This window comes from Globicephala melas, chromosome 1, assembly GCF_963455315.2.
Source record: "Globicephala melas chromosome 1, mGloMel1.2, whole genome shotgun sequence".
NCBI classification, from domain to species: domain Eukaryota; kingdom Metazoa; phylum Chordata; class Mammalia; order Artiodactyla; family Delphinidae; genus Globicephala; species Globicephala melas.
This window is the reverse complement of record NC_083314.1, coordinates 45,828,363-45,851,379: the sequence shown is the minus strand read 5'-3', so window position 1 is coordinate 45,851,379 and position 23,017 is coordinate 45,828,363. Positions and strand designations below refer to the sequence as shown.

The 23,017-nt window shown below is 40.5% G+C and overlaps 1 protein-coding gene and 1 pseudogene across 1 annotated transcript in view; both read left to right on the top strand.

Moving 5' to 3' along the window:
* The window catches only part of C1H1orf21 (chromosome 1 C1orf21 homolog), a 231,797-nt gene that overhangs the window by 153,000 nt on the left and 55,780 nt on the right, over positions 1 to 23,017 (top strand). The gene's annotated exons all lie outside the window — the stretch shown is intronic.
* Positions 4,598 to 6,239, top strand: LOC132593559 (geranylgeranyl transferase type-2 subunit beta-like; annotated as a pseudogene).

Here is a 23,017-nt window from a genome sequence, read left to right as displayed (position 1 = left end):
TACCCCTCGTGACCACTGCTGGAGGTTGCTACAGCCCTATGAAGGCCATTACTCTCTGCTGGGCCTCACCTCCCTCCTCCTCCCCCCTCCTCCCTCCTCCTCCACCCTCCTCCCCCTCCTCCACCCTCCTCCTCCCTCCTCCTCCTGCCCCTCCTCCTCCCCATCCTCCTCCCTCCTCCTCCCCCTCCTCCCCCATCCTCCCCCATCCTCCTCCCCCTCCCTCCTCCCTCCTTCCTCCCTCCTCTTCCATCCCCCTCCCTCCTCCCTCCTCCCCCTCCCTCCTCTTCCTCCCCTCCCTCCTCCTCCCTCCTCCCTCCTCCCTCCTCCCTCCCTCCTCCTCTTCCTCCCCCTCCCTCCTCCTCCCTCCTCCTCCCTCCTCCCTCCTCCTCCAGGTACCCTAATAAGGTGTGCTTCCCAAAGACCTGCTGACACCTCCTGGTGGTGGTACCTCAGCTGCACACGGTGAAGGAGAGAGTCGGCAGGTACCAGACACTGGTCAGGCAGGACAGTAAAGGTGCCTTTTGGAAGTGTAGTAACTCACATCTCCCATCTCCAACACACACACACTCACACACACACACACATACACACACACACACACACACACAGACACCCATGTGCACGCACAAGCCCACACTAGTCGGGAAGGCGAGGCTGGTTACATTGGCCCTGAAAGAAGTGGGCCAGCAACCTATACTGCCTGACCCTGCTTAGTGTTCTGGTGGGGACGTTCATTTGTTTGACTCACCCTCATCACAGTTTCATTGTAGGTGTCTTCGTGCTGTATACATGGAATCTACGTTGAGTACTTAACTGGTTCCTAAGGGGTCTGTAGACAGAATTCAGGAAGTCTATGACATGATTGAGGGAAACAAATTAACATCTTTATTTTCACTAACCTCTGATGAAAATTTAGATTTCTGATTAGGACAAATAGGTAGGGTACCTTCCTTTGGAGAAGGAAATAAGGTGTCTAGGAAAACAACACAGTAATTATGAACGTAGGCAACAAACCAGTAGCACTACCTGTGACTTTTCAACAATAGAAATCAGATGTTTGCGTAGTACTTTAAAGTTATTGTAGATATTATTATTTGTTAAAGTCGTTGAAATATTAATGCTCATCACTGCTTCAAAATTACCATAGTTATCAGATCCTATAGTGTATCTTCTTATTTAATACATTAATAAAGAATATATATTGCTATATCACATATTTTTTTCCTAAAAATATTTTGATAACTCTATTTTGTTATAATTTTTGTCCTTTATAACCCCATGTGTTTATTTTAGGAATCTCAGAACACAATTCCAAGAAAAGGTACATTGGCTTTACCAGACTGCCAGAGGGGTCCATGGCACAAAAAGGTTCTGAACCCCATGTGGTGGAAAGCACTTGAGCTCCAGGCTTAAATCCTGCTCAGTCCCCTAGCTGTGTAACCTTAGAATAGTAACTTCTGAGCCTCAGTTTCATTATCTGCAAAATGGTTTAATAATAGTGATGATGTAGGTAAAGTAGGTAAAAATCTCAGTTAAGGAAAGGACTTATTCTTTTCCCTCTAGTTATATACTAAAAAGTGTGAGGCCTTGTTTAGAGTACTCTGCTTTTAAATTGATAAAGTAGAATCACTAAGAAATCACTTAAAATCCTCAAATCTGTTTTCTTTGCCTTTTGTTTTCTCTCTTAACAGCAGTGTTTTAAAATATAATAAACCTGTATTTAAACATATGTATTAAATATATAAAGTCAGGGAAAGTATCATATATACTAACATTTATACCATTTTAGTTGTTGCATTTTAAAATATTTTAGTCTCTCTTTTTCTGTTAAGGAAATAACATTGGATTCCCTACCCATTCTCTGCATGTAAGATAGTATCTTTGTCGGCCTTTTTGTTTGATTGCTTTTGTGATGTGTAGAAATTCAGGAGTGGAGCAGCAGGGATGGTACTGCCAACTAGGCAGTTCTGGGACGTTCCTGGCAGGTGTTTTTTCCCTAGTCCATCACTTTTCTTTCTAATGAAAAATTTATCAGTAAAGTCCCAAAATTATTCTGTTTTATGTATTCATATAGTGCTAATTTTAGATAAGTATATACGTCACCAAAAAATCTAATTATATATAGAAAGTGCCTTTAGAATGATAGTTAAAAAGCAAAATGTAGTAGTTGCTTGGAGATGTTAATGGTTATTTTTCCTTAATGTACCAGTAACTATTGTATGTTGTTGTATAAAAACAAATGGTATAAATAGATGTTTAAGTATCAAAAAGATTTAAATATCAAGGAAAGCATTTTGTGCTAGATCAGATTGCAAGGCATGTTAACGTCTGTTTTTAAAAACCTTTTGAAAGGAAAGTACATTAATTTGTTTTAATTTTGTCGACTACCCAATTTTCTTCACCCAACTTTTTAAAAAGAGGCAAATTGTAATGCTGCCCACAGCACGTTTGCTACCTAAATCTCTCTTAGCTACCTTCTGGATTTAATCTGCAGGACCGATGAGCAGAATTTGTGGCAGTAAACCTGGCCGTCCAGAAGTCAAGTTTCTTCTAGTTTTGTGAAGATGGACTTATTGGACTTGGTTAAACCATAACTGGCTGTTGAGAGCTTGAGATAGTCTAGTCTAGTCAGTGACATGACGAAAGACCAGGACATGTATTTTTTAATGGATTTTTTCAGCTCTATTGACGTATATTTGATGTGTCTATACTTAGGTATACAAGGTGATTTAATATATGTATCCATTGTGAAATACCACAGTCAAGTTAATTAATACATCCATCACCTCACAGTTACTTTTTTTTTTGTAGTGAGAACACTTAAGAACTACTCTCTTAGCAAATTTCGAGTATACAATACTCTATTGTATAGTAGTATTCACTATAGTCGCCATGCTGAACAGTAGATCCCCAGAACTTGTTCATCTTCTGAGAGTTTGTCCCCTTGACCAACATCTCCCCATTACCGCCACCCCACAGCCCTCCACAAAAGATATATTCTGATAACCCAAATAATTCTGGACAGGGTGGCTATGAAAAATTTTAAAAGAGCAACGAAAAGGAACTTGGTATCTCAAATATCAAAATACATAGTAAATCTGCAATAATTAAAACAATGTACTGCAGGCATAAGAATCAATGCAACAGAATAAATAGCCCTGAAATACACAGAAAGACACACACACACACGCACACACACACACAAAGTTGGTGATCACTTGGAACACAGCAAACCAGTAGGGGAAGAAATGGATTATTCAGCAAACCACATACCAAAATACACTCCAGAGAAATAGAGAATTATGTGGGGTTTAAAAAAAAATTTTTTTTAATCTAGGAGAAAAAAATAGGTGACTATTTAACCAATACTGGGATGGGAACATATTTTGAAATGTAAGAGCAGTGGAAGAAACCACAAGTGAAAGAATTACTTTATTTCACCATGTTTCATTAAAGATATAATAGTTATGAGAGTGAGGGACTAAACCAAGAATACCACAAGTAAATGGAGGGTTTACTAGAAAGGGATCTTGGATTAATCCACAGGGAAGGACAGTGATTGGGCTGGGCCTTCCCAAGGCTAAGACAGAGAAGCTACTCTAGAAGGACCAGGGATCTGAGCACTGGACCCGGGCTCAGTTACACAACCAATGTCTGCTGCTTTCTGGCTAGCTGTTCCACCCTGGACCAGCTATTCCAACCAAGGCCAGCAGGAGGGAGGACCCACTGCCTTCTCTGGACAGGAGCAAGTTCTCTGAGAAGAGAATGTGAGTTGGACAGAAAAGGGCTCAGAGCAGGGCAGGGATGATGCATGCCTAATATATGCAAATTTGAAACTCCTTAGAACAAAAAATACAGCAAACGTTTAAAAGATAAATACCACCCAGTAAAAAAAAAAAAAAAGCAACAAATATTACCCCCCAAAATATTAATATCTTTAACATAGAAAGGGGTTTTGTCAGATAATAAGGATATCCTGAACAATCCAGTTTTTCAAATGGGCAGAGGACATGAATAGACAGTTTGCAAAAAAAAAAAAGAGAAGAAAAGAAAATAGTGTAGTATACATGGAAAAAGAAGATTAACCTTATTAGTAGCAAAAAAAAAAAGGGGAGCAGATTTAAGAAAACAATAAGGTACATTTTTGGCTCTAGGAAATTGACATTTTTTTATGCCTTTTTTTTTTTGGTGTTTTTAAAATCATGCTGTCAATTCTGGCAAGGGTAGAGTGGGCTAGACACTCATATCCTGCTGAGAGTGTAAATTGTTACAGCCTTTCTGGATGAAAATATTTTAAGCCATGAAAATAGGTGCTCATGTTCAAATTGATCAAATAATTCTTCGAAGAAGAAGGCTGTCAAAGATATGTATAAAGATAACTATTGTAGCATTATGTGTAATGGTAGAAATCTGGAAATAACCTAAATCCCCAATATTACCTAATGGTTACTTGATAATTTATCCATATAATGAAATAAATGAAATAGTGTAAGCCATTAAAAATCATTTGTTCAAGGAATGTTATTTACATAATTCCAATTTTGTAGATAAACAGAAGAGAGAGAGAAAAAAACAGAAACAAAGAGATGTAAAACCAACAAAGAAAATATTCCAAATTGTTAAGGCACTTGGTAGGGCAAGGTATTTATTTCCTACAATGAAAATGTTACCTCTTTTCGGTCTCAGACATGGGCACACCGCAGAAGGATGTTATTATCAAGTCAGATGCACCCGACACCCTGTTAGTGGAGAAGCATGCAGATTATATAGCATCCTGTGGCTCAGAGAAAGATGATTATGAATACTGTGTGTCTGAATATTTGAGAATGAGTGGCATCTATACTGTAATGGATCTCACGGGACAGCTACCTCGCATGAATAGAGAAGAAATTCTGACATTTATTAAGTCTTGTCAACACGAGTGTGGTGGAATAAGTGCTAGTGTTGGACATGATCCTCATCTTTTGTACACTCTTAGTGCTGTCCAGATTCTTACTCTCTATGATAGTAGTAATGTTATTGATGTAAATAAAGTTGTGGAGTATGTTCAGAGTCTACAGAAAGAAGATGGTTCTTTCACTGGAGATATTTGGGGTCCCACTAAGCAGCTGGTCTAACTGGAGTTAATGGTCTGCTGGAAGTTCCAGCATGCACTGTGCTAGTTATATCAGCGTACAGGAGTACTGGAACAGAGGGGGCCAGTCTAAAAGATAAGGGCTGAATACAGTGCAGGCAGGAGAGACCAGCTGCTTCATGGGATGTGAAAATCTACTTTTATATAATAGGGAGAAATCGACACAAGATTCTCCTTTTATGCGGTGGCAACTTTGGCTCTATTGGGGAAGCTGGATGCTATTAATGTGGAAAAGGCAATCGAGTTTGTTTTATCATGTATGAACTTTGATGGTGGATTTGGTTGCAGGCCAGGTTCTGAATCCCATGCTGGGCAGGATTCCTGGCTATTACTAGTCAGTCGCTTCGAGTAAATTCTGATTTACTTGGTTGGTGGCTTTGTGAATGACAGCTTCCATCAGGTGGACTCAATGGAAGGCCAGAGAAGTTACCAGATGTATGCTATTCTTGGTGGGTGTTGGCTTCCCTAAAGATAATTGGAAGGCTTCATTAGATTGACAGAGAGAAACTGCGCAGTTTCATTTTAGCATGTCAAGATGAAGAAACGGGAGGATTTGCGGACAGGCCAGGAGATATGGTAGATCCTCTTCATACTCTATTTGGAATTGCTGGATTGTCACTTTTGGGAGAAGAACAGATTAAACCTGTTAGCCCTGTTTTTTGCATGCCTGAAGAAATACTTCGGAGTGAATGTTCAGCCTGAACTAGTGAGCTAGATTAGACCCCTTGATGCAAAAGTTGCTTAGTGTAGTTTTACTGTTTTAACATTTCAGTATTTGAAGTGCTTAACAAACTTAATGGCTGCCATGTTAATATTTTGTACATGAATTGTGTTGATTTTAATAAATTATATAATTATACATATTGTAAATTAGAGACCTTTATTGTATCTTCAGCTTTCCGTTTTCTTCTGGAATGCTGTTATTCTGAGCGTTAATATTTTGTTTATGCTTCAATGTATTTATCTTGTTTGTCTCCATAACAGCAAACTGAGTTGAACTCTATTTAGCTGATGAAGTCTTGTGTTCTGATTTTCCCTTGATATGTTATATATAACTATAGTTAACATAAATTGGTCTTTGTCAATGAGAATGTTAACTGATAAAGAATTGATGAACCCCATAGGAATTAAAAGATGAAAAAAAATAAAGGGCTGAAATTTGGGAATATTTCAAAAAAAGAAAAGAAAATGTTACTTTGGTTATCAGAAAAACAACAGCAATGACGTATTTGATATTTGTATCAAAAGTAAGATAGACATTTTTATCATTTGGCCTAGAGAAGGGACATACCTGTTCAGGAAAGTTGTTTCCATATATTCCTGGCATATTAGTTTAAAAGGATTAAATTAGTGAATCCATCTCTAAAGATCTAGGTCCATGCCTGGTACTCATCATAGTACTTAGAAAATGTCCACTGTACATTCAGATCTCAAATCTCTATTCATACATGTGCAGAGAGCCCAAAGCCTGCTGTGTATATCTCCTTGATTCTTCATGCAATCTGGATGTGACTTTTCACAGGTACCAGGATGAAGGAAGATGTATTTTATTATTTTAGGTTAGGAAAGAACAGTTAACTTTAAAAATAAATCCAAGAGAAATAAACTAATGCCATTTTTTTTCTTGAGAATGACTGCTGGATTTCTATTAATAATCCTAGGCTCAGTAGTTATTTCACAGTCTGTCTTTAAATAAATTTTTATTTTAAAAAACTATTCATAGTTTAGAATTCACAAACATGACATCCTGCTGTTTATTCTTAAATCAGTGCCCGTTTACTGTTTGCCTGGCTCTGTGCTACACACTCTAAAGGCGCTATCTTATCCTCACAATCCTATGTTTATGGTTTTTACTCCTCTTTTCAGAAATAGAGGTTTCAAAGTCAAGTTAATAAGTGATGGCTTTGAACCTGTCTGCTTAACCGGACTATCATGCGTCATTCATTCATTCATTTATTCACTCATCCAGTGAATAAAACACATCAATTCAAGGAAGTCCGTGTAAAGCAAAGATTTTTAAACTTTATGGTCCACTTCCTTTGTATCATAATTTATAAAATAATATCTATAATAAAAATATAATAAAAGTATAATAAAAAAGTATAATAAAACTTATGAACAGTCCCTTAATCATTTCTTGTAACTTAAATTGGCCTATAATAAATTCTTTAAATTGTGATGGTTGGAAATGGACACAAAAATTGAAGCTTTTTTATTGTTTACTATTAAATTCAAAAGTGTATGTTATGTGTGTGTGTCTAAGAACAACATAAACATTTTTTCTAACTCTGGAGACTGCGACCTCTAGCTAAAGAGTAGTCTTCTCCACCAACCCCCCACTCTGTATTATCCTGTTGTATTTTCTTCTTACTACTTCTCACTACCTGACTTGATATTATCCATGTGTTTGCTCATTTGCATTGTCCCTTGCTTCACTACAATGAAAGTTCTGTTAGGGCACCAGGTTTTTGTCTTTTTTTTTTTTCCCGTACTTGCTCAGAGCTACTCGGTTCCATTTATGCAGAATCAATGAATGAATAGATGGATGAATGAATTTCTCTGCCTCCGTCTGCTATGTTGGAGCAGAGGACTCCCCCCACCCCCACCATTTTGAGGTTTCTAAGCTGTACCAGGGCTTTCCAGGAGATACCTGATGGGTGACTTTTCCCAACACTACCATGTGGCAGCACCATTCCCCCTACCCCTCACTCTGCTCTGACTTCCTGTGGAACCTGCTGCTGGAGCCCTAAACCCAGGAAGCCATGAGTGCCAGGCAAAGCCCCCATGAGCTGCTGCTGCTTCCTGCACCTACACAGCCCCTCAGGGCCCAAGCGGAGGGCACTGATGTCCACAGCCAGAGGCTGCTTCTTTCATTATGGAAGAATCCTCACCAAAGTCCACCATTTCGTGGAACTGTGCTGTGAGTCTTCTCTGCTGGTGTGGGAATGAGCGCACACACACTCACACCCACATTGCAGAGACACCTGTTACCTTTCTATCCCAAAGTTCTGGACCAGAGCCACCTTGTGCTCCTGAATTCTTTCAGGTTCTGGTGAAACCTCCCTTTCTATTTTTATCCCTAGGGCAGGGATTGGGACTAAGGGGAGAGATTATTGTGAGGCGGGGTGGGAGGCTTGACTCAATCAGAAGTCCTGAGTGAGGAAAAATTCATCACAGCTCCACTTCAACACTGAGGCATTAGCTAACAAGCCTCCGGCAGGAGAAATAACTTCCCTGCAGGCCACGTGCTACCTCCTACAGATTGTCACTGTGTGGAACGGCCCGCTGACCCTCCAGGCCATCTGGATACAATGGACCCCTGAGATGAACTCACTTTAGCCCCGGCTAGGACGGCTGCTAGAGGGAGATAAAGCTTAGCTGCTTCCTTTCTGCTTCATTTTGGACTGTACTCTAGAACGATATGTAAGAGATGGTATTTCTTATTAATAATTGCCCACTCCACTCCTTCACTCCCCAACACACACACACACACACACACACACACACACAGACATTCACAGTGTTCACCACAGTATATATTCTCACGGAGTTTTATTTGGCTTCTTGGACAAATAAACCAAGGCAGGTGAGAGCTGGATAAGCCGTGGGGTAGGTCAGCCACAGTGGTAGGATTTGAGTCTCCCGACCTAAGGAAAGGAACATGCAGTGCCTGTTGACAGGCATGACCTTGTTCCATGCATGCGTCTTGCAACTTAAAGCGTATCCAGAAACCTGTTCTAGCTTCCAGCGCAGAGAGTCACAGAGCCTCTGCTAGTAAAGGAGGCTTTGTTCTAAGAAGGCTGGTGCCTCTCGTGGATCTGGGCAGAGGGGAGGGCAGGGGCCTTCTGCCAGAGGCTAGGCCAACCCAAAGAAAGGGAATCGGGGGGCTATACCCCCTATTTATTTAAAGAAAACAAGAAAGAAGGAACCTTCCACCATCACCACCACTGTGACCACTGCTCACTATTTTTTCAGGTTTGTGTACCCATATAATGCTTTTAACCGGAAAAGGCTATTATGTTTTATTTTGAAACAATTTAGTATGTTGAAGAAGATGAAGGAAGGCAAGACAGAACCAGCCTTAGAAATCCTGGAATAGTGACACGGCCCAACAGGACCAGACCTTTCCTATGGAGAAAAACCATACTCCATGCTTTGTAAAAACATGGTCCTTACTATTAAGGAGGATGACTATAATATTAGAAAGGAAGAGATGAATGGAAGACTGTCTTGGCTTAGAAAATCTATTTCTTTTTTTTGTTCAACTGAGTCACTGTGATAAAAGTGGCCTGAGCATCACAAGATTTGCTAACCTTTTGTCATCTCCCCTCCCACTCTGTTCCCAAAAATGTTAGTGGTTTTTTTTTCTATCAGCCTTTCTCTTGCTTCAAACAGTAGCTTCTCCTCATAGACAAACATTACATCAGTTTATGAATTATCACTGATTTTTTTTTTTTTGGCATGTATATGAGCTGCCCTCTGCTCCCATCTTTGCACTATCCAATTGGAATTCTTAACCAAATGCCTTGGCCCCCTGACTCTCAAGAATGTCAGTTTGGGGGTCATGAATTGATCTATTATTGTTCTTATAGTATTGAGTTAGCCTAAGAAGCCCCATTTGCAACATCATTCCCATGCAGTTTTAATCTCCACTTAGGAAGTATTTAGATTAATTCTGGTGCTCATTGATTATATATTAGTTTGGATTATTTTAAAGTAATTTTGTTTTAACTTTAAAAAACCACCACCAGTAGCTTGGCAGTACTACCACAGAATGTTCTGAGTGAGGAACATTGTTTTCAATAACCCCACTGTGATTTGGGTCCAGCCATTCACTCATGAAGTGGGGAATGGCAGTGGAACTTCACCAACGTGCAGTTGTCCTAAAAGGACATCAGGATAAGCCCGTTTGTTAAACGAATTCAGGCATAGGTCTATATACAAAATCTAACACATGTCCTGCTTTACCCGCTTGGTTTTCGGAATGCTAAGAGCTAAGGGCCGCTGGCTGCAGTGCCCAGGTCCAGCTTTCTCAGGGCCAGGCCATTCCAGCCCATTTCCTGTCTCCTCTTCCTTCCCTTCTCACTAATTCATTAGCAGTCATTAAAGTGGAAGCTTAGCTTACAGTTTTCACCTTAGCTTTCTGTTTTCCTCTTCAGCTACCATTTCACAGCTTCCCCAACACTCACCAATAAGAAACTTTCAGCACGTGTGTCGCAGAACACAGTCCTTAACGTTCATCGATAAATGATTTCTGTGGCCCTGATTTGTGTGAATAATGACTGCTAATTTCACTCAGGCTCACCAAACATTTGATCTTGGCAAGGTGACAAGTTGTAGATTTTTTCTTTTATTTCCTGGGATAGCCACTAGGGTTTTTTTTTTTAACATCCATTTTCTATGCCAGGAATTCCAAAGTCAAAATATACAGAAGCATCTAGCAGGAAGACAGTCTGAGGTCAAGTGTAACCATCTACTACAGTACAGGGACCTCTCTCCAGTACCCCCAACACAGGGTCCTTTGGCGGCCAACTGCCACCCCTGTGAGGGGAGAAAACTCCCAATCACCAGGCTGTACACTCTGGTTGCTGGGTTGTCAGATGCTTTGTGTGAGCTGAGGCCAGGATCTTAAGCTCTCTGTTTCTTCATATGAAATGGTGACTGTAATAATAGCAGTTATTTCCTCATAGAATTGTTGAGTGTGTTAAATCAATTAACACACATAAAACCTGTGGACAGTTCCTGGCAAGAGCTAGTGCACAATCACTGCTTGTGGGTAATGCTGCCTCTGTAGGTGGAACCCTGGAGTAGCAGAGAGAGGAGGGGTGAGAGTCAGTCTGACTGGTGAGAGCTCAGACTCTGCCAGTACCTAGTTCTGTGAACATGCTTAATATTTTCTGAGCTTGGATTTCCTTCTGTGTAACATGTGGATAAGGAGTCCCTGGCACGTACTTGATGTAGCAGGCAGTCAGTCAAATGCCAAGTGCTTTAAAGGGTTAGCGAGAATTCATGTAAGTTGCCTGATACAGGGTAGACATACATTAAACAATCACGATTCGTCACATTTCCTGCTTAGTTGAAGAGGCCAAAAAAGAAGGTTCTGTTTGCTTTGCCTTAGGAGACAGTATAGCACTGTGCTTGTCACATTAGTGCCTAATAGATATTGGAGTATTTTGCTCAAAGGAGTAAATAAAGGAGAATAAAGATGAAATTGAAGAGTAATTCAGGTTTGGAGCTTCTAAGAACCGAAGAAAGGACGTGAAAGATTTTTGCAAACCTAGAAATGAAAAACCTGTTACATTAACCTATTAGAATGTATAAGATTCTCTGATGTGTATAAGCTCAGAGTTTCTAGTAATATTTCTCTTCAATGATAGCAAAGCTACACTGGTTCATGCGAGCCAAAAGAAAAGGCAGATTAGAATACTTTTAAGGAAATTCAGGCTTTTTCCTTTCAAGTATTACAGTAACCCCCCTTTCTGGAGAATCCAGCTGAAAGAGTCTTTGTTAGGTGTCTTTTCTGCAGGTAAAGGAGATCCCAGCTGGTGCAACCAACCTCTTCCCCACCATCAACTCCAGACACCCCAGACCAACAAGTCATGACCTCCAGAATCCTCAAATATAATGCTGTGATCCCTGACTCCTCTAAAAGGAGCCAGTTCCTGGCAAAGATGCCCCCGTGACATTAATTGTTCTCTTTACCTTGAATGATCTTTGATTGTAGATTAAAGAGATGGTGACTAAGGGCAGCTTTTACATTGCCTGTTTTAATGAATAAACGGGAATTATTTTTAATTAGTGCTTCAGTTGTCTGTGTAAACGATGCCCTCTGATTTGCTTAAGGGCCTTTTGAAAAACGTTCATTTCCCTAATTTTGTTAAGCATGGCTTGTTTGCAATGCTATTTTTGTTCTCTGTGAGAAATCTTTTAAGTAGAGATCATTTCCAGCCTTTGTGGACTAATCCAATTTTAGTGGAGATCATCTCGACAAGAACATTTACCATATTTAGAATACATTGCCGGGCAGTGGGTTTGCCTAGTCCAAGGGGAGTCTACCAGTGCAGAACAAGAAGGCACTTTCATGTAAGTCAGAGCTGCCTCCATCTCCCAACCCTCTGCTCTCCTCAAAGACACGAGTGCGCCCCCCAATTTCCATGGCTGCAGGGGTAGGGAGTGCAGATCCGCGGTAAACCTTGCCAGACCACCTTGAGCAGGGCTATGCTATAGGCCCTTGGTCTGATAAGATGTTACCCAGGTGACAGCACACATTCCATGACAAGATGAAGCCACAGTTTGGCATTTTGGGATGAATAGATGTGAGTTAGTTATAGGACCTAATCAGATCACTTGTCTTAGCCCCAATATCATATTCAAAATGTTTTCTCTCCTAAATTCTTGAAATTGCTCCCTGAGAAGTAACTTTTGGTTCCAAAAGTCCGATGTTGCCTATTAATAGATGTATTTTTAGGATGTTTTTAAATATAACACTTGGGTATTTCCCCCAGTTTCTTTTTTTAAAAAATCACCCTAGAATCAGTTTTCACCCACTAAAAGCCTTTTCGAGTTTTCTTTTTTTAGTCTATATTCCAGAATAGTAGCTTCAGAGTTGCCAACTGAAAAAGGACCTGTGTGTTGTGTATGCTGCTGGAAGCTATTTTCAAGCACAAACTAAATAGTTTTAAAATACTAGTACATGGAGTATCTCAGGTGGTTTTGTGTCTAGCAGGAAAAACCACTTGGCCTCAGTGCTCTAAAATCTGTCAGGTCTTCTGATCAGGAGCAGTAATTATCTTGAGAACCGAAAGGAAAAAAAATTACATTTGTCTTAGTAATTTCCAAGATGGTAAATAAATGGTCCTTTTAGCAAAAGGGTGTTAGGCTGTTCACTGCCAACTTTAAACCGCAGTGATAGAGTAATAGCTCTCCCTGAACTGTAGGAATGCTCCCATCAACGTGGGTAAACTCCGTAGGAACTAGCCCACATTTCTGTCCATACCATTTGTCCATCAGCAAGTGTTCACTGGGTTCCTTTTGCCTAGCACTGCTCTAGCAGCTGCATAAAATATCAGAACAATTCATTTACTCCATAAGGGGGAGTGATGTGCTGGAGTTAATAGATAATTGTTATTCATTCAAAAAAATTTAAACATCCACTACTAGAATTATTTTGTGTAGAACTTGGCACAAGTCTAGAATAAATAATGTTTTAGACCACAATTGAAAGTTCAGAGAAGGATATCTATCTATACATAGGCTTAATTCCTAATTGTGTGGCCTTTGGGGGTGGTTCTGCATGCTCTTTGGCCTTTTATGTGTTTAATTAACTACATCACATTTTCTATTTTAGACCTGAGCTCATGTGGCCAAAATTGTATCAGTTCAGCACAAGCACTGCTGTGCTTGCTAACCTTCCTAATCCTGTGTATTTCCTGCATCATGATTTATTTAACAAGTATTTAGCTCATTTAGCTTAATTGTGGAGCCAAGGTAGTTAGAACTAAGATTTCCTGATTTCTAGTGTTTTGGTTCCACTAATTTGATCTTGTGCTTCCTTTAGCTCACAGATTCCATTAACTACCCCAAGACACAAGTCTTTACACCATGCGTAATGCCCTAGAGACATTTCCACCTTCTTTTGGTTTAACACCTACATCTCATTATCTTTTAATTGAGTTCTTGGACATACAAATGGAAAAGAAAATAATGGGTGATTAATGCTTCGGCCATGAATAAGAGCTAACTGTACATATAAAGAATATAACTTATTTTAAAATTTCTTCTGCAGTGAAATATTGTGTTGGTTAACAGTTACCAGGCTGAGGTTAAACAGACTTTAATTAGAAATTACAAGCCCATAGCACTACTGCATGCAAATCTAAGAACACCAAATGGACGCAAACCCTAAACTTGTTCAGCAGCACCCCCTAGCATATATAATTTTAAGCTGTCAGTCTAGGAAGCAAATTCTAGTTCTCATGTCCTATCTAAAAAGTATATGTCTTTTACACATGTCTAGTTATATTGGCGCATTCTTCACATTATTCCTGAATTGAATGTCTGAAGGTAACTATAAACAGAGGGTAGTGTAATCTAGTAGAATAATTTCTTGTGCAAATATTTTCAAAATGATTTTACTTTAACTGTGACTGTCTTCTATTCATTGTCTCTGCTTTGGTTGGCTGATGTAAAGAGGTTTTTGTTTTCTTTTGGAGTCAGTCATCTAGGAAGGAGGAAAAGCATAGCTGGGGGAGGTTCCTCAAGCAGATCGTGGAAATCCACAAGGTAGACGTAGTATGTTTAATTGCCTTTGGTAAGTGTTAAGAACACAGCCTCTGGAGCCAGACTCTCTGAGTTTTGTGATCTTGGGCAGGCTACTTAACCGCTCCATGACTTAGTTTCCTCCTGTGTAAAATGGGTTAATAGTAATAGTACCTGTCTCAGGGAGCTGCCACAGTTAATACAAACACTTTGGAAACCTAGCTCCTAATGAGTGCTCAGTGATGATCGACGGTCATTGTTATCATTATTTCACCATGAATGCTTGGATGTGGTCATGATCTACAGTTTGGGCCCTGACATCAGAAAGACCTGAGTTCAAACCCTCTGAGAGTCCTTGGACAAGTTGCTGAAACTCAATTCATCACCTCTAAGTGGGCATGATAATAACAACTACTTCATAGAGTTGTCGAATTAGACAACTTATGCAAGGTGCCTACGTTAGACTAGGTAGGACAGGTGGATCATAGCTGTTACCCATTATTTCCTTCTGAAACACTGATAAAGCAACAGTTAACGAACTCTACAGAATAGCAATAATCCTCTATGACTAAGAACAGGAAAAAATACCAACATTCTGTAAGATGGAAAGCTAAGTCAGGAAACTGACTTAGCAAACCCAAGAAAGCCAGTTACACTGTAGAATGAGCAAAAGGCTCAGGAATTGCTAGCAGAGATATCTCTGGAAATGGAGGCGAAAGTGGGGCTGAAAACAAGAGGATTCATTGAAAGTCAGTGTAAAAAGCAGATTCCCAGGTCCCCTTCTACATTCCTTCCAGCCGGGCACTATTGAGGGCTAGGATGCCAAAATGAAATCAGGACTTTTAAGTGAAAGTCTGCATTCTGAATGCCAAGGTCCTTGGTTGTCTTCCCCTATCTGGCTCCCAGGGTACTGGCAAGGAGGTTTAGACTCTCCAAGATGAGATGAGATGCGCCTTCTCTGGGATCCCTACCAGCCCAAGTAAATAGATCCAAGGACGCTGCCCTTGGAGGTTATTGAGCTAAAAAGCCCTGTCATATCCCTGAAGCCCACAGTCCACATGCCAAGCCTGTGTGCACAGGACTTCCAGTCGGCGGACTAGCGTCCCACGCTTCACTGGGACAGAGAGTCAGGGATCCTAGACCACAGTCCCCCGCGGGTGCATCATAGTGGGGTGTACATGAGGCAGATCATTTGCTCGTGCCATTTAGGCCTCTTAGGTATGTTTGTTTAGGTTTTAGGATCCATTCATTGCTTCAATCCTAGCATGTTCCAAGCGTACCCCTGGATTTGTCTTCAGGTATACCTCATACCTAGCTGGCACTCAGTGACTGTCAGCTGGCATCGTTACGCATTCAGCCATCACAGGACAGAGCAAATCACCTTCCACTTGTTTCACCTACTTCCAGAATTAGAAGATATGATTTGAACATTCACCTGCTTTTATAACTCTGCCACTTGTGGAAGTTCCACAGCAGAGAGGAAGAAACCCTGGATTAAAGAACAGGTTTTTAATTCTGCCACTAATAGTATGACCTTCACGAAATCCTCTGATCTCTCTAGACCATGGTTACCACCAATCTAAAGGGGACAGATTAGACCACCTTTAGACACGGCTTCCTTGCTCCCAAATACCCCACAGTATCAGGCCAAAAAGTGTTTCAGAACAAGTCTTTGAGGCTGACCTGGTTACTTTTCAGAAGTGTACATGCATACTACTATAATTATAAAAAAATGTATCTGTAGTAATAAATAACTTTAAATCATGAAGATAAAAAGTAATAAAAAATGATCCAATATCTACCATTTCATGGGACACTAGTGCTTTATGAAAGACATTCTGTTACCCCATTTTGCAGAGAAAGTAACTGAGGCTCTAAGAATTTTTACGTACAAAATTTACAGACAGTACGTGGCACAGTCTGGATTTTGAAGATATGGCCACATCTAGAGACCCAGTTCTCCAAACCTCACCATGCACCTCTTTTCTGAACTCTGTTTCGTGCTTCCCCAGTAAGATCATTACACTCATTCTAGTTCCCTCTCAACTGCTGTCAGTTTTTAGTCTGGCTTTATTGCCTTTCCCTGGAAAGTTATATGTTTCCCCCTAAAGTTGACTGGCATTGGAATCATAAACAAATCAAGACCTACAGGCCTTTCACAAAGTTAGTTTGCTCTCGGGGCTTCCCTGGTGGCGCAGTGGTTGAGAGTTCGCCTGCCGATGCAGAGGACACGGGTTCGTGCCCCTGTCCGGGAAGATCCCACATGCCGCCAAGCGGCTAGGCCCGTGAGCCATGGCTGCTGAGCCTGCGCGTCCGGAGCCTGGGCTCCGCAACGGGAGAGGCCACAGCAGTGAGAGGCCGCGTACCGCAAAAAAAAAAAACAAAAAAAAAAAAGTTAGTTTGCTCTGAGTTCTCAAAGTCCAAGGGCATTTAAAATATTCTGCCTGTGTGTGGGACTTCCCTGGTGGTCCAGTGGTTAAGACTCCTCACTTCCACTGCAGGGGGCGCAGATTCAATCCCTGGTCATCGGGGAACTAAGATCCCACAAGCTGCACTGTGTGGCCAAAGAAAAAATGTTCTGCATGTGTGAAATAACACAATGTTAAAATTTCTGCATAGCTGAACTTCTATAGGATGTGTAGTTTCTCCCAGTGCGGCCAAACTGGCAGATTCATTGTTTTTCAGTGGATTATGTGACATACCAGTTGCCCTTTGAGATTGCAGACTATATAAACGTACAAGGAAATATTTTAACAGATCTTGGTACATAAATCTGTTTTCTGTTTAATGTTGATTTTGAAGTGTATAAAAATAAGGAGAGAACATAAAATAGATTTGATGAAGCAAACAGGAAAATCTTTTAAAGAAGTTTGGGGGCGGCTGGAGGTGAGAACTCCCTCCAAACTTGGCTGTGCATTTTTTTCAATTGGGTAAAAGATACTTAAAGTTAGCTATTTTAACTAATTTTAAGTGGACAGTTCAGTGGCATTAAATACACTCACATTTTTGTGCAACCATCACCATCATCTATTTCCAGAACTTTTTTCATCTCGCAAAACCGAAACTCTGTACCTGTTAAACGCTTAACTCCCCATTCTCCCCTCCCCCTAGCCCCTGGCAACAACCCTATGCTTTCTGTCTCCATGAATTTGACTACTCTAGTTTGCTGTGCATTTTGTAGGTCTTACGTGACATGATCAGTATTATAATTAAGAGAGTAACAGCTGACGTGTGCTGGTACCCAAAAGGTTTATGGTGAAAATATTTCAAAGGTATTTAGAGTGAAATGACGTATGTTAAGCTCTTTATCCTTCTTTGAAATAAGTAATGAACTATTTGTTTTGAAACTCCTGAGGTTCTTATAACTCAGCTTCTTAAAAGTGATGATGCCCATGTGCTCAGACAGGTGTTATCCCTTGCTCTTTTCTCCCATGGGGCCCCAACCACAATTTTAGTGAAAACTACAATAAAAGCACCATTCCTTCCTCCCTTTGGTCCCCCCAGCCCCATGCCCCCGCTCCAAAGTTCATTCCTGAGATCCTCCTGCCTTTTCAGGGCCCAGCCTCATATTCTGAGTGGGATTAATGTTGCGAAACAGTGTAGCACGCAAGTAAAGGAGGACAAATGTTCATTCATTCTTTCCTAAAACAGACCTTTATTGAACACCTACCACTGTCGCTTACTGCATGCAAGGATAGACAAGACACTAGCACTGTCTTTAAGGGGCTTACATTCTATTAGGTTGAAGCATTTAGAACTCGTGTGGTAAGAAGAGATGTGTGAACAGGTAAGCCAAGGCGCCATCACAGAAGTCTGTGCCAGCAACACTGGGAGAGGAAGTGCTTCCACCCAGAAGGGTGAGGGTGTCGTCATGGTATTTTCTTTGGCCTTTTGGCCTTTCTTCACAAGGCTGTTGCAGTATACCATGCAACTTGACTTGCTTCTGCAGCTCCTGTTCATGGTGTCCAGATAGATTTGGAGTTGTCTGGAAGACACAGAAGCAGAAGACTAGGTGGTGGTTCATTCATTTGGACAGGGAAGCAGCAGCTCCCATTGCCACTTGTCTCGCATTTCCATCCTCCTCAGTCATGGAATGCAAGTGTAAGAATTTTCTAGAGCAGGGTTGAATGTCCTATTGTACATGCATTAGCTGAATTCTGTCATTCGCCTCACATTTCGTTGGAGCTGAACTTTTCTTTAGAAGGTTAAACAGAGAGCGCTAATTCATATCCAGGTTAAAGTGTTCTCTCAGAGAAAATTCCTGAATAGACAGCTGCCTGATTTGGGGGAGGGCAAGTAGAGCTTTCTACAAGACATGATGATAGAAACGGGTCTTGCTTAGGTGGTAATTGGAGATTGGGACCCAAGGTGACAGAACAGGGAGATAGGGATGGAGAAGGATCTCACTGCCATCCGTACAGGAAGAGGTCGTATGCTGTGGAGAGGGCCATGGCATTGTCCTAAGAAAGCCAAGAATTTAGGTCCTCTTAACCCAATTTTTAAAAAGTAGCATGATGACACTCCAGTCTGGTCCATCTAAAACATTCCCCTGGATTGAGGTTTCCTCTTGACCACATATAAAGTGTATTTATTTTAGGGGGAAAATACACACACATACACACACATGCATACACACACACAGTGCTGGTAAACCAGGTCTCTGGGTGAAAAAAGTCCTGATTTATACCATTTGTGAATTTCCATAGTGTAAATACACCCACAAAGGCTGATTTCAAACCACCAGCAGTTCACTCACAGAATTCCTGAATATTTAACAGTTGGCACTCCCTAGTAAGAGCCAGCTCCAGCATACCACTGGATGTGTGTATTATGTGCGTAAATAACCATTTTCAAAAATTTAAGTTTGAGTGCCTTTGGACAGGCACTCACTGATGGCTGTTCTTACCAGTTGTACCTGCTCCCTCTGTTCCCTCTTGTTTACTCAAGGCCTCCGTCCCCTCTCATTACTTGCCTGGCCTTGACTTGCTTTGGTCTGGGAGGTGCAGATGCTGTTTCTCAGTCACGGCCGTGGGAGTATTGCCAAGGTTCTTGCCTATGTCTTTAAAATTGTATGTGCCTTCCAGGCCTGTGTCTCATCTTTAGGTATTAGAACATAAAGGGGAAGTTTGAGGTTGCGTGAGCTACTGTTACTCCCACCTTCTTTAATTCATATAGATTTGGCTTTTTTAAGAATGTGAAATACTTATTGAAAGATGTATACGTGGAGTTCTTATCCCCTTTCAGCCAATAACACTCTGACCTTGGGCAACTTATAAAATATCGGTTCACATTTGAGATTTTATGTCAGTATCCCATAAAGTCTTTAATGCAGGAAACCTTGGATTTTGGTCAAGATATCCTTTAAATCGCCTTCACGTGGTGTTTCCACAGTGCTGTGGTATATGCCAGGGTACAAACAGGGTTGTTTGTTTTGTTTTTTAAATTATCCTTCAGAAAAGGGATGCCACCTTGTATTTGAGTCACGTGGTACAGGGCTCTCTTGTTGTTGTAAACGCCAAGTTTGAGAGAGACATATTAGCCTAAAACACTTGACTTTATTAGTTAGGGATCACTTTAGATGCTTTTAGAGATCTTCTGACAGAATCAGTTTTGCTTCTAAGTGAGAAAAAAATCACTGTGTCATTGTAAACAACCTTTTAACAGTGATTTTAAAAGAACCATGCAGTAAGTGGTGAACAATGTGGCGATCACCACTCCTAAATGTTTATTTATGGCTTGGAATTAAATTTCCAAGGCAACAGCATACAAAAATTCAAAATGCATTTTATTTCAAACAAATTAGAAGTGAAGATGGAAACATTAGAAGACTCAAAAAGTTAGTGACTCTGATTGTGAAAACACCGATGTCCGATGCACCTGAAAAGTTTAAATTAATTCCTGAGATATTAGTGTGAAAAAAGTAGTATTTCTAAATTAATATGATTTTTTACACAGTATGTGATTTTAAATATATATGTGTAGCCGAATTAATAAATTATATATTACAAGAGTCACCTGAAGGTTCCAACCACATACCTAAAAGATTATAAATTTAAGCTTCCAAGACACATTTCTGAGGATATTTTATTTGGAAGAACGGAGATCACCTTGTATTTAGGCCTGTGTTGTTCATTAAAGCTCTTAAACATGTATTTTAACATATTTTTCTCCCATTGCCAGTTACCTTTTTTTCCCTAATACTCAGATAGGGAAAGATTTTCACCTAAATAAGAGGCTAAGAATGAGGGAACAAGCAAACTGGCTCTTAAGACTTATTTGTGGGACTTCCCTGGTGGTCCAGTGGTTAAGACTCTGCGCTTCCACTGCAAGGGGAGTGAGTTCGATTCCTGGTTGGGGAACTAAGATCCCGCATGCAGCACGGCCAAAAAAAAAAAAATTTTTTTTTTTAAAAGACTTATTTGCGTAGGAGGATCTAGAGAGTAAGAAGAATGGAGAAAATAGATCGAACACTCAGAAACCATTTTACATAAGGTAGACTTAGTAAACTAAGGCTTATTGCACCATTAATAAACCCTAATTTGAAAGCCTCATAATAAAAGAACCTCAGAGAGATATGAAATGACAGCAGCTGGGGACATAGGTCGCTTGTTCTTACCTTTTCTCCCCAGCTTGGTGGCAGGCTGCCGAAGGGGGCCCAGTCCCATCATGGTCCCACGTCAATAGCAAGTGCTTGGCTCTGACGTTTGATGGGAATGGACACCCAAGTTGAGGGCAAATGTGGAGAAGGATCAAAATGAGAGCTTCTCTAGAAAGCTTCCGAAAGACTGAGAAGATAAGCAAATAAAGACAGTCATGGTCAAACACACTCCTTCTTAAAGCATCTCAGGATCAATTCTATTTGTGACATTTAGAATGAAGATATTTCTAGCGGCACATTTCTCCAAAAGGGAAAAAAAAAAAAAAAAGGATGTGCTTATTACTCTTTATTGCCCTAAGTACCATATTTCAATTTTAAAGAGCTTTTTCAATCCAGATGCTAGCTGCGACCAATCATTCTTTTCCTAGCTCTGGGCTAAAAGTACGTCAATTAATGGAACAACACCAGCTTTGATTATTGACTGTCAAGTCTGTGTATAAAAATCTAGTGACTGTGTCCACACTGTAAAATAATCGTACCATGGCAGAACTAATGCTTGTAGTAGCAAGACAGCTGGGGGTACTATTGAAACAACGATTTGCCCTCATTTCCTCTGACTTCTGGTGGAAAGAGGTTACAGAAGGGTAAAGGAGAGAGTGTACGGGCTGGGAGCTAAATTTAGAATTAGCCAGGATTCATCATAGAAGTGAAGGAAGAGATAATAAATGAAAAAAAGAAATCAGTTCTTTTCCACCAATCAGAAACTTAAAACATCTGTATGCGAAAACATAAAAAGATTTTTTAAGCATACTTTAAAAAAGTCATAAAGGCCAAAACAGTGAGAGGCCTGCATACCACAAAAAACAAACCAAAAAAAGTCATAATACATGCAACAGAGAATTTCTATTGAAATTCTAAAGAAATTCATACAAAGAGTTCATAGGCAGAAGAGTAAAAGATGTTGTGGTCTCTATTGCTTCTCTTCCCCCAGCAAGCCCCCTGACTCCTGCTAAGAGATCCCACCCCACTTTCCTAGTGGTCGGCACCCAGGAAAGGCAGGCTCAGCAGTGTTTCCTTGGGATCCTTGTAACTGGAGCTAACAGGGGTCCCTCTTGCCTGTTGGGTCACAGAGTTGGAAGGATTGAATCTGGGGTTGCCATAGGGTCTTTCTTCTTTTTAATTTTTATTGGAGTATAGTTGATTTACAATGCTGTGTTAGTTTCTGCTGTAGAGCAGAGTGAATCAGGTATACATATACATATATCTACTCTTTTTAAGATTCTTTTCTCGTATAGGTCATTACAGAGTGCCATAGGGTCTTGAAAAATGAAACCAAGGTGGTAAGCAGAGATGAGAGCCAGGGAGAGAGGGAGCATTGCTTGACCACCTAGATCCCTTTCGGTCTGAGGTCAGATTCACCCCTGTGAAGTAAGCCAGTAAATTCTGGGCCTTCAGACAGGTGTTCTGTCCGTCTGTAGTACTTCTCTGCCATCCCTCTGATACAGATGTGACCCCACTCTCATCTGCCTTTGCTCCTACATGAATGTCGCTTAGGATCCACATGGATAGACTACGTGTAATAAGTAAAGGATTTATCTGAAAAATAATTGCATTCTAATATACCCATTCAGAAAGACAGCACTGTCTCCTAATTTATTCTGATTCTTTAGGACATCTAGGAACAGGCCCTCAAGCTTCCGTTTCATTCCCTTCCAGAAAAATGCACCACTGCCCAGATCATTTCTGCATTAACAGACGTGTCAGCTTTCCGTTGCTTGCCCAAAAAGATACCTTTACTTGAAATGTCAACCCACCCATTATGCATTTGTAGCAAGAAAGTAAAAGCACTTGTTTATATCCATATTTCACCCTTTTAATCAGTAACCCTAAACCTCCTTTATTTCCCATTTAGTCACCACCATTTCCTGCTGTCAGCAAAGCCAAAAATCTGGCTGTCATCTTTCACTATACTTTTCCTCTTCCATCTCCTGTATACACTCAATTAGCCTCAAGTCTTTTCTATTCTT